Consider the following 12,280-nt stretch of genomic DNA (forward strand, 5'->3'; position numbering starts at 1 on the left):
TATGAGAACTCATAGCAAAAAAAATGAAAGAGCACAAGGAAAGAGAGGCACAATCACACAAGACACCCCCCCAAATTCACTCAATCAAAGAACCCCCCCCCCAAAAAAATGATGATTTGGCACTTTATACTTAGTGCGTGTACAATGGGCCACTTGCAAAAAATGGTAAAGTGGACTTCTGATTTCAAACTTACAACTGCCTTAATAAGGCCAAAAGAGACTCAAACTAATAATGTAAGATATCTAGACTAAGATCCAAGAAAATTACAAGTACCAATTAGGCCAAAAAAAGACCAATATCTGAAAGTTTAATATCCACTCAAAATATATAAAAAATGATCATAGATTATGAAATTAGACAAAAAATTATGCACTTTAAAAAAAAAGGCACCTGAAAAGGAGGTCATATGAGCTCAAACGAAGCCTTTGAAGTTGCAAAATTGAGGATTGGATAGGTATAGCTGAGAGAATCCAAAAATTCTGAAAAACCTATCACCAAACCCAGAAAATAACCACACCACTGTGAAGAGCATAAAAAATTAGCCCAAATCAAAAAAACTTGCACCCAAAAAGGAGCAAAATTAAGCAAGTTATGAGCCTCCAAAGTTGACTCAAAAAACCAAACTACTCAACGGAGAGGGGTCTAAAAAATTTCCAAAAAAATGTTGACTAGGCACTGACTGGGCATTGACTGTGCAAAAAATGTTAGGTGGCACTGACTGGGTAGAGCTGCTAACGTGTCAGGCAAAGGTGGTAGGCGGAGGTGGGCCCTGTTGGTGGTCGTCGGAGGTCTGGCAGGCGGTGGCCGGAAAATTGTCGGTGGTTGGAAAATAGCTGTCGAAGGGAGCTGGGCGGTGCTTCTGCGGGGCTGCTGTTGAAGGGATGGTGGGAAGGAGATGATGGCCACTACTGACACCCACAAACACTGTGTATGAGTACAGAGGGGGGTGGGTCACGGGACCCCCCCAAAATTTCAAATTTTTTTTTTCAATTTTTTTTTTAAACTAAAAAAAAATTTCAGAAATTTTTTGTTTAAAAAAAATAAAAATAAAAATTTCGTACTGTATCGCCCGAATTGGGCAAAAAATTTCCTCCACACCCAAAAATTGACTTTCACCAAAATAGGTCGAGTTTATACTCGATTTTTATAGAAACGACCTTCCGGGTGCAATGGTGAGGTAAAAAATGCTATAAGATGCCTCCAAAAAGTGCAGTCCCTCAGATCCAAAAAATAGAAGCCTTCCAAAAATGTCTCCCAAAACCAATCAATGAAGCCCCAATGGCTCTGATACCATGTGAGATTTTGCCAAGATCAAGGGTACAATGAAAATCATAAAAAAGAGACAATAGAATGACAAGAACAAAACTGTATTCTCATCAATATGCAAATGATCAACTGGATTAACCAATACAATGAATATGAGCCTGCTTATATAGGCAAGGCCATATGGATATACAAACACACAATCATGACATGTGGCTCAATGAGAAACAAGGGGAGGTAAGAAAAAGTAGGGGTAGGTAGGAGAAACTGTATAATATTCCACAAGAGGTGGAGGACCCACCGAATGTGGAGTGTAATAGCAAGATAGAACCACAAAAGATGGAATTTCTCCTACAAGCTATATCCCTATGTGCACACTTCCCTAAGTGTCTCAAATCCAAACTACGATGCGATGCATTATCCTAAGTTAACTTAAGTAAAGTGTAATAATATTCATGAAGAATATTTATTTACACCAACACTTATCAACATGTTTCTTAGAATAAGGGGGGGAAGGAAGGGATGTGAAAAGAACATTGGGATCTTTCTTTTTGGTACAAGCATTAAATGTGTGATGTATTTCAGAACCATATTTTTGTTCTAATTTATTTTCCATATCACCTCTTTCACATATGTATTTTGCAACTTGTAGGATATTAGGAGGTTTTTTGGGCCTAGGCTTCTCATAACTAGAAGCTGATAGTTCTGATACTTAATATAAGTACAGATCCAATAGCCAACAAGATGAGAGGGGGGGGGGTGAATCACACAAACTTAATCATCCATAAAAACATCAGATTCAACCTCGGTAACATATATATCAGTAATATAACCAAAACTGTTAAACATGCAAACTCAAAAGCATATGAATAATATAAACCTCATAACACCAAATTTAATGTAGAAACCCAAATAGGGAAAAACCACTATGGGATTTCGGACCCACTAAGAAATATACTCTTCTAGAGTATGCTCGGTTAAAAGCGAATCCTATTAAATATTACAAACACATTGCTAGATGTGACCCGGTTAAGGGATTTCCCTCAGATCTGTTAGGATCTTCACTTTGTCAGAAGTGACCTTGTTAAAGGATTTCAAACACTCAATCAGAATGTCACCTTGCTAGAGGGTTTACATATAAGACTGTTAAGTCCACTCGGTTAAGAGATTTTCTGTCACTTTCACAAAATAACAGTAATAAAAATCTATCTGCAACTTCACATCTAAAATGCTAATGCAGATTCCTATTTGTTCAATACAATCTAGACATAGAAATAATCTTGTCTATTTGTTGCGCTTCTATACTTTGTTATTCTAACAGGTCTTCAAGCTTCTGTGCTCAGTAATCACTATGTAGCATCCCTGTGCATACACTTGCCCGCATGCATTGTTTATCAATAGTTTCCCATTTATAAACAATTAGGTAACCACTTAATCTCCTTGATCACATTTCCCATGATCAATCACAACCATCAGATCTTCAATCTTGTCCAGGTTCAATGCATCTTTTGATCTGAAAAACATTTTACCCCACCCTGGAACTTGCATAATAGTCTTGGAACTTGTGCAAGGGTATTGCGGTTGAATTTGAGCTGTAGATCTTCATGTCGACTTTCCATTGCCTTAGATTCATTAACAAACTTCTTCCATGACTCACCAATCATTTAATCCGCTCCAGCTCATTAGCTTCCTTCATTAAATACTGCATGTAAACATTTAATGCATTCTATTATGGCTCGGTTACAACTCAGTAACAACTCGATGAATACTAAACTCCACTCGGTAGACATTTTGCCTTCATTAACCGATAGAGATAACCTTAGGGTTTACCGACTAGGTTCTTTGCTTGATAACATAGTATAGTATTAACCTTTACAATTTATAACATATGTATGATGTTAAAACAATCTAAAACATCATGATCTCATCATTGTCTGACTCGGTAATAGTTGCCCATTGAATACCTTATTCATCCCCTTATTCATCATATTCTTTCTTGTGTCTTTTAATGGCATCTTTATAATCTTCATATCATACTTCTCAAGATATGGCAACATCATTCTAAATTAGAAAATCAATTTCTTAACATCAATGACAAAATAATAATATCAAGATAGTAAAACATCTTTAATCAGTTATATCCATAATCATCAACAACCTTCTCAATATCCTCAACAATCTTTCATTGTCTGTTATAATGCAATATTGCCAACAATCTCCCCCATTGGCATTGATGGCAAAACCAATTGATTTGACCTTAATAGATTCGGATTGCTGTGATTCTGAAATGCTGAAATGCTCTCCCCCATACATTAGACTTCTCCTCATTTCTTCAGTCTTCTTCCCAATCTGTAGTCTACTCAGTTTTCTCTTAGTCTTCTCCCCTAATAGGTCTTCTCTCAGTCTTCTCTCCTTTATAGTATTCTTCTCCCCCTTTGTAGGTCTTCTCCCCCTTTGACAACAATGCCAAAAAAAAAAAAAGAACGAAAACATAATTTCTTTCTGTAAGAAGTGATTTCCTGTTGTTGTGTATCAACTGAGTCTCAGTCAGAGCATTTGTCTTCAATTCCTGTTCCCTGTATAATTCCTGTACACTTTTAGAAAACATCCTAAAGTGTATAACTCAGCATCAACTCCCAAAAGATATTCAATAGAGTCATCGGATTGATGCTTTCACTGAACTCGGTCAGTGAGTAGAAGATAGGGGTAGGACCCCTAACTTACTTCTGAGATATTCAAAAGTGTCCTTTGGTAGTGGCTTGGTGAAGATATCTTCTATTTTCTCCTTTGTGCTAACATATTCCAACACCACTTTCTTCTCTTGAGCTTCTTCTCTAAGATAATGATATTTGATAGATATGTGCTTTGTCTTAGAGTGCATAACAGGATTCTTTGAAATATTAATGGCACTAGTATTGTCACAGAATATAGTTACTGGCTCGGTAACTTTCTCATTTATACCTTCCAACAGTTGTTTAATCCATGCAATGTTGGTACAATTCAATGCTGCAGCAACGTATTCAGCTTCTGCTGTTGACTATGAAATACATCCTTGTTTCTTGCTAAGCCAACTCACTACTCTTTCTCCTAAAAAGAAAGCTCGTCCACTTGTGCTTTTTCTGTCATCAATGTTGCCTGCCCAATCAGCATCAGTATAAACTTTTAAATCAAAATCATTTCCTTTCTGATATACTAAGCCATAATCCTCTATGCCTTTCAAGTATCTAAAAATTCTTTTGATTGCTATCATGTGTGTTTCCTTAGGATCTACAGAGAATCTTGCAACTATACCTACTGCATGTGCTATGTCTGGTCTACTGTGAACAACATATTGTAGTTTTCCAATCATGGATCGGTAGAGTGTCTCATCAACAGATGCAGATTCATCATTCTTAGATAATTTACAATTGGTAGTCATAGGAGTACTTACTGGTTTTGAATCCTCCACTCCAAATTTCTTCAAGATTTCCTTTATGTACTTGGATTGAGTAATGAAAATCTCATTTTTCATTTGCAGTATCTGTAGACCTATAAAATACTTTATCTCACCGATTAATGACATCTCAAATTCTTTTCTCATTTCATTTCCAAAGTTCTTGCATAAAGAGTTATTTCCACAAAATATAATATCATCAACAAATATGGCTAAGATCAGTATTCCATTTTCATCATTCTTCATGTACATGTTGTTGTTCTCACTTGTCCTTATAAAACCAATCTTAATCAAATAAGAGTGCAATCTTTCATACCATGCTCTTGGTGCTTGTTTCAAACCATATAAAGCTTTGTTCAATTTACATAACTGATCTTTATTATTGTCTTCAACAAATCCTTCAGGTTGTTCAATGAAAACTTCTTCTTCTAATATTCCATTCAGAAATGCAGATTTGACATCCATTTGATATACCTTGAAGTTCTTGAAAGCAACATAGGCCAACAATGTTCTTACTCCTTCAAGTCTACCAATAGGTGCAAAAGTTTCACCATAATCAATTCCTTCTTCTTGAGCATAACCTTTGCAAACTAGTCTTGCTTTGTTTCGAATGACTTCTCCTTTTTCATTTAGCTTGTTTCTGAAAATCCACTTTATACTGATTACATTTTTGTCTTTCGATGTTGGGATTAGTGTCCATGTGTCATTCTTCTTGATTTGATCAATCTCTTTTGTCATAGCATTTACCCAATCTTCATTGTTAAATGCCTCTTTCACTATTCTTGGTTCAAATTCAGATATCAAACATGTGTTCTGTCTCAGTTTGTTCCTTGTCATCACTGGATCATCCTTATCTCCTATAATCTGACTTGGTGCATGATGTCTTCTGACATACTTGGCTAATACAGGCTTGGTAGGCTCTGTATGATCTTCTTCATCACTTGGTAATTGGCTATTCTCTTCATTTTCTTCAACAGTCTTCTCGGTAGGACTTCTTGGTTGAACATAGACAAATTCATCATAGTCTTCTGGTTCCTTGGAATTTCCTTCATCATTTCTTTCTGCAAATTGATCAATTTTCACATTTGCACTTTCTACTATTTTGTTAGATGATTTGATTAGACATTTAAATGCTTTGCTTATGGAAGAATAACCTAGAAATGTTCCTTCTTCACTTTTCTAATCAAACTTTCCATTTCTATCATCTTTATAAACATAGCATCTACTTCCAAAGATTTTAAAATAACTAACATTAGGTTTCTTATCATACCAGATTTCATATGGTGTCTTTAAAGTACCTTTCTTCAATTGAACTCGGTTCAAGGTGTAAACAGTTGTGCTTATTACTTCTCTCCAAAATGTTTGTGGCACCTTCTTTTCATTCATCAGTGTTCTAGCACAATCCACAATGGATATATTTCTTCTCTCATCTATTCCATTCTCTTGTGGAGTTCTCGGTGCAGAGACTTGTCTTTTAATACCATGATCATTGCAGAATAAGTTGAATTCATCAGATGTGAACTCTCCTCCTCTATCTGATCTAAGACATTTCAGTTGTCTTCCTGTTTCATTTTCAACTCTTGCCTTGTACCATTTAAACATTTGAAAAGCTTCTGATTTTTCCTTTAAAAACATTACTGACATCATCCTTGAATAGTCATCCACAAATAATATGAAATACTTATCACCATAATAACTTTTAACTTTCATAGGACCACAAAGATCAGTGTGCACTAAATCTAAAATTCCCTTAGAAGTGTAAGACTTACTTGTAAAGCTTGATCTTGTCATCTTACCCATCTGACATCGTCGACACATAGCATTCTCAGGTTTTTCAAGACTTGGTAGACCTCTTACTCTGTGCTTCTTACTTATTTTGATTAGATTATCAAAATTTACATGACAAAACCTTTTATGCCATAGCCAAGTATCATCAATCTTTGCATGCAAACACTTATTCTGAGTTGAGTCGAGGTGAAATGTATTACCTTTTGTTTGTGTCCTGGTAGTAGCTAACTTTCCATTCTTGTCGTGAACTTTGACAATTCCTTTCTGAAATTCTATTCGGCAACCTGTGTTGTTTATATGTGCTACACTCAACAAATTGTATTTCAAACCTTCAACCCAATAAACATCATTGCATCTTGCATTATCAAGAAGTGTTATAGATCCTTTACCTCTTACCAGACATGGTGCATCATTACCAAATCTAACATAGCCTCCATCATAATCTTCTAACATAACAAACTTGTGTTTATCTCCTGTCATATCATGTGAGCATCCACTATCTATAATCCAAGAATCATTAGTGTTTATGTGAGATATTAGGGCTTATTCTTCATACCTTTCTTCATCTGAGCCATCCTTGATAGCCACATAAACCACTTCCTCTGTATCAGTCTCATCTGATTTATCATCATTAGATTCCTCATCAACTATTAAGCATGTCTTTCTATCTCTTCTTCTGAAGTCTCGGTGTCCTCTGTAATGATTATCTTTTTGTCTGTCATCTTGGTAATCTCTCTTTTCAGTAAAATCTTTGTCAGGATAGTTAGAAGTCATATGTCTTATCTTATCACAATTGAAACATTTCAAAGGTAGTTTTCCTTTATACTTACCTTTGCCTCTCGGTAACCTTTTGGCTAATAGTGCTTCAAACTCTTCTTGCTTTTTGATTTCCTCATATAGTTTGTGTACTTCTTCCATGTTCTTCCGAAATCTTTCACTTGCTCCACTGTGATCTCCTTCAGAGTACTTATACTTTCTTTCATTGTAATCATTAGATTCATCAAGATGAAAAGAACTAAATGCAGATTCAACTTTATTTACTGAAGATCCACTATTATCAAAATTACTTAACTCAAATGCATGTAGCTTACCAATAGTAGCATCCAAAGAAACTGGCATATTAGGTATAGACCTCAATTCATTGATTGCATAAACTCGAATGGCATAAGCTAGTAGAAAGGTTCTCAACAACTTACTTGTTATATCCTTTTCTTCAATAGTTCCACCTGCTCCTTTGATTTGATTGACAATCTCCTTTAGTCTTGTACTGTACTAAGTTATGTTCTCACCTTCATTCATCCTCATAGATTCAAGTTGTCCTCTCAGACTATCTACTTTTTCTCTTTGAACATGTTCATCTCCTCCATATACTGATATGAGCTTATTCCACATTGCCTTTACATCATTGCAACCTTCTAGATCATTAAACTCTGAATCGGTCAATGCAAATGTTATTTCAATCATTGTTTGAATATGTTCTTGCTTTGCCTTTATCTCTTCCATAGTCAATGGATAGGTGCTCAGTGTAACAAAATCATTCTCCAGCTAGTATACAGCATATTCTCCAACTCCTGATAGATGTAGCTTCATCCTTTTCTACCATGTAGAGAAACTTGACTTGTTCAGCTTCGGTGCATCCCTCTTATACATCTTCGGATCTTTAACTCAAGTGCCTTTAAACTTTCCTTCCGGAGTCCAAAGCTCTGATACCAATTGATAGTTTTGATACTTAATATAAGTACAGATGCAATAGCCAACAAGATGAGAAGGGGGGGGCGTGAATCATACAAACTTAATCATCCATAAAAACATCAGATTCAACCTCGGTAACATATATATCAGTAATATAACCAAAACTGTTAAACATGCAAACTCAAAAGCATATGAACAATATAAACCTCATAACACCAGATTTAACGTGGAAACCCAAATAAGGAAAAACCACTATGGGATTTCGGACCCACTAAGAAATATACTCTTCTAGAGTATGCTCGGTTAAAAGCAAATCCTATTAAAGATTACAAACACATTGCTAGATGTGACTTGGTTAAGGGATTTCCCTCAGATCTGTTAGGATCTTCACTTTGTTAGAAGTGACCTTGTTAAAGGATTTCAAACACTCAATTAGAATGTCACCTTGCTAGAGGGTTTACATAGAAGACTGTTAAGTCCACACAGTTAAGAGATTTTCTGTCACTTTCACAAAATAACAGTAATAAAAATATATCTGCAACTTCACATCTAAAATGCTAAAGTAGATTCCTATTTGTTCAATACAATCTAGACATAGAACTAATCTTGTCTATCTATTGCACTTCTATACTCTGTTATTCTAACAGGTCTTCAAGCTTTTGTGCTCGGTAATCACTATGTAGCATCCCTGTGCATACACTTGCCCGCATGCATTGTTTATCAATAGTTTCCTATTTATAAACAATTAGGTAACCACTTAATCTCCTTGATCACATTTCCCATGATCAATCAAAGCCATCAGATCTTCAATATTGTCCAAGTTCAATGCATCTTTCGATCTGAAAATGTTTTACCCCACCTTGGAACTTGCATAATAGTCTTGGAACTTGTGCAAGGGTATTGCGGTTGAATCTGAGTTGTAGATCTTCATGTCGTCTTTCCATTGCCTTAGATTCATTAACAAACTTCTTCCACAGCTCACCAATCATTTAATCCACTCCAGCTCATCAGCTTCCTTCATTAAATACCGCATGTAAACATTTAATGCATTCAATTATAACTCGGTTACAACTCAGTAACAACTCGGTGAATACTAAACTCCACTCGGTAGACATTCCGCCTTCATTAACTGATAGCGATAACCTTAAGGTTTACCGACTAGGTTCCTTAGGGTTTACTGACTAGGTTCTTTGCTTGATAACATAGTATAGTATTAACCTTTACAATTTACAACATATGTATGATGTTAAAACAATCTAAAACATCATGATCTCATCATTGTCTGACTCAGTAGTAGTTGCCCATTGAATACCTTATTCATCCCCTTATTCATCATATTCTTTCCTATGTCTTTTACCGACATCTTTATAATCTTCATATCATACTTCTCAAGATATGGAAACATCATACTGAATTAGAAAATCAATTTCTTGACATCAATGACAAAATAATAATATCAAGATAGTAAAACATCTTTAATCAGTTATATCCATAATCATCAACAACCTTCTCAATATCCTCAACAATCTTTCATTGTCTGTTATAATGCAATATTGCCAACAGAAGCATGAATAGTATTAACTTGATTAGGTTCTTTGTTTTCCAAGGATACATCTTTAAGAGGGAGAGCATCAAGGAAATTGCTAATAACTTCATCTTCTTTCTCCAAGGTATCTTTATGGGAAAGATAAGCTCTAGGAGAAGGACAAACATAACTAATTAGTGCTTCATATCTCATGGGAAATTTATTGAAATGATAAGAGGGCATGGTATCACTAGGAAAGGTAGTGACAATAGCATCCCCTTGCACCAAATTATCCTTGTGGAGAGGTGCATTTTAGGATGAAGATGAACATCATGATTCATTCTTAGGAAGGAGATATTTGAAAGAAGTGTTCATAACCTCTTCTTGCACCATTGTGCCCTCATTGGTAAGACCAAATTTGGGAGAGGATAAATCAATATCCATCAATATTTTTTCTCTAGGAGAGGTACCATGCATGAAAGGTAAGGTAGCATTAAGGAAGGTGTTTATGATATCATCCTCTTCTTCTAAGATACTCTCATGGGAGAGGCACATTTTAGGAGAAATATCAACATCATTCTTCAAATGTCATCCTTAGAAGGGAGAGTTTTGAAAGAAGTGTTAATGATTCCTTTTGGCTCTAAAACGTCCTCATGAGTAGGAGGGTCCTTAGAAGACGGATAGAGTGAAACAAGGGAGGATAATTCATTATCACATCTATGAATTGAATGAATCATGGAACTAACTAAATGAAAACAAATGACAACAATTTGATTTTTCAAATGATAACATATGCAAAATACATGATAAAAATAGATAATAATGGACAATTTTTATGATCTTTTCACTAATGTAAGTACATAAATAATGATTGAATTCATCTAAATCTAAACATAACATGTCATAATAATCAAACCTGAAAAAATGTAATTGAAAAATTATGCAACCCACAAACCCAATTACCAAAATAAATTAGGGTTTTTATGAATTTAACTTCTAAATTTATGTAATTTGATTAAAAATATAATTTATGAGTGCAAAATTGAAAATTAAAATGTTCCCGAATCAAATCTGAAATACTTAATCCAAATTAAGTAACCCACAAGTTCAATTTTTGAATTATAAATTAGATTTTTTGTGAATTTAACCTCTAAATTTATGTAATTCAATTGGAAATTGAACTTGTAAATGTAAATTTGAATTTGAAAATGCATAAACACTCAGATCTGAGAACATAAATTAGAAATAATGGTGTAAGGAGTTGGGTTCATCAAAATGTAAAGGTGAAAAATTAGGCTTTTCACCACGAGAGGTAGTAAAACTACTAATTTTTGCTTAGGGACCACTACATTAAAGAGGGATGAACCTAATAGATCTAGCCTCAAATCAACAAGGATGGGGATAAGAATTCTTATTAGATTCATTGGTTAAGATTTGATTCCCTCTTTTCAAGTTGAAATGTTGAGATTAGGGTAAATGTGTTGGGATTGAAGTAATTATGCATAAACAGTGAGGTACAATTGTCAAACGGAGCCATGAACTTGTTTCTGAGCAATATAAGAGTGTTCGGATCCATTCCCAAAAGGAGCTCCTGAAATTTTGGGACCACCCATTACTCTGGTCCTCTGGACTTTTCATCATCCCAAGGGAAACCTATTCATCTCTGTGAATAAAGTCGATCCTGAGAATTGTATCATCACACCTATTCGTGTGCACAATAGAGAAGGGAAAAATGGTTGGGAATGGGGATTTGCCTAAGTAAAGCCCCAATTTTGGAAATAACCTTGAATGAAGTGATGAAAAAACTAAAATAAATAATGAAAAGATATACCTCAGATCTGCAATTGTTGTTGATGATGCTTTCCTTCTTGAATGTAATCACATATGTTGTATGAAATGGCATGAACATGAAAAAACCCTAATCACACACATGCTTGCATATGAATGATGTATTTTTTCTCCACAGTGGTTGAATGAAGGATGTGTAGCCTTGAATATCATCGAAAATATTTGATAATGAATGTCTAAATGCTTTAGGTCAAATGCTTATGATTCTTGAAGTCTTATGATTGCTTAGATGAAAATGAGTTGAGAAGGATACCTTCTATAGGGATTTCATAATTGAAATCACCTTTAGGAAAACTTACAATTAATATATTTTTGCACAAAGTTAAATTTTAATAGGATAAGGCCACACAATCATCCTCCCAAAATTTGGGGAAAAAAGCACAGGATCAAAATGTTGGGTACTCTGGTCCCAACAACTTTTTTCTGAATTTCTAGGGATGTGGTCTATCGCCATTCTAATGCCAAATCTAGCTTGGTGGGCCAAAAAAGATGTGTATATATGTAAAATATGTTTTGAGAGTTTAAATTAGGGTAGGATTAAGGATAAATCGGGTTAAAATGATAAAGGGTACACCTAGAATTAAGGGCCCAAATAAGAGTGTGATGATGTAATAAAGTGGAATAAGACCCAAAATATTGAATAAAATATTAATTAATTATAATAAATGTCCTATAATGCATAGATGAAAGGTAAATACTAAAATAGGTGCTAGGAGAGTGTGAAATTGGA

This window comes from Cryptomeria japonica, chromosome 5, assembly GCF_030272615.1.
Source record: "Cryptomeria japonica chromosome 5, Sugi_1.0, whole genome shotgun sequence".
NCBI classification, from domain to species: domain Eukaryota; kingdom Viridiplantae; phylum Streptophyta; class Pinopsida; order Cupressales; family Cupressaceae; genus Cryptomeria; species Cryptomeria japonica.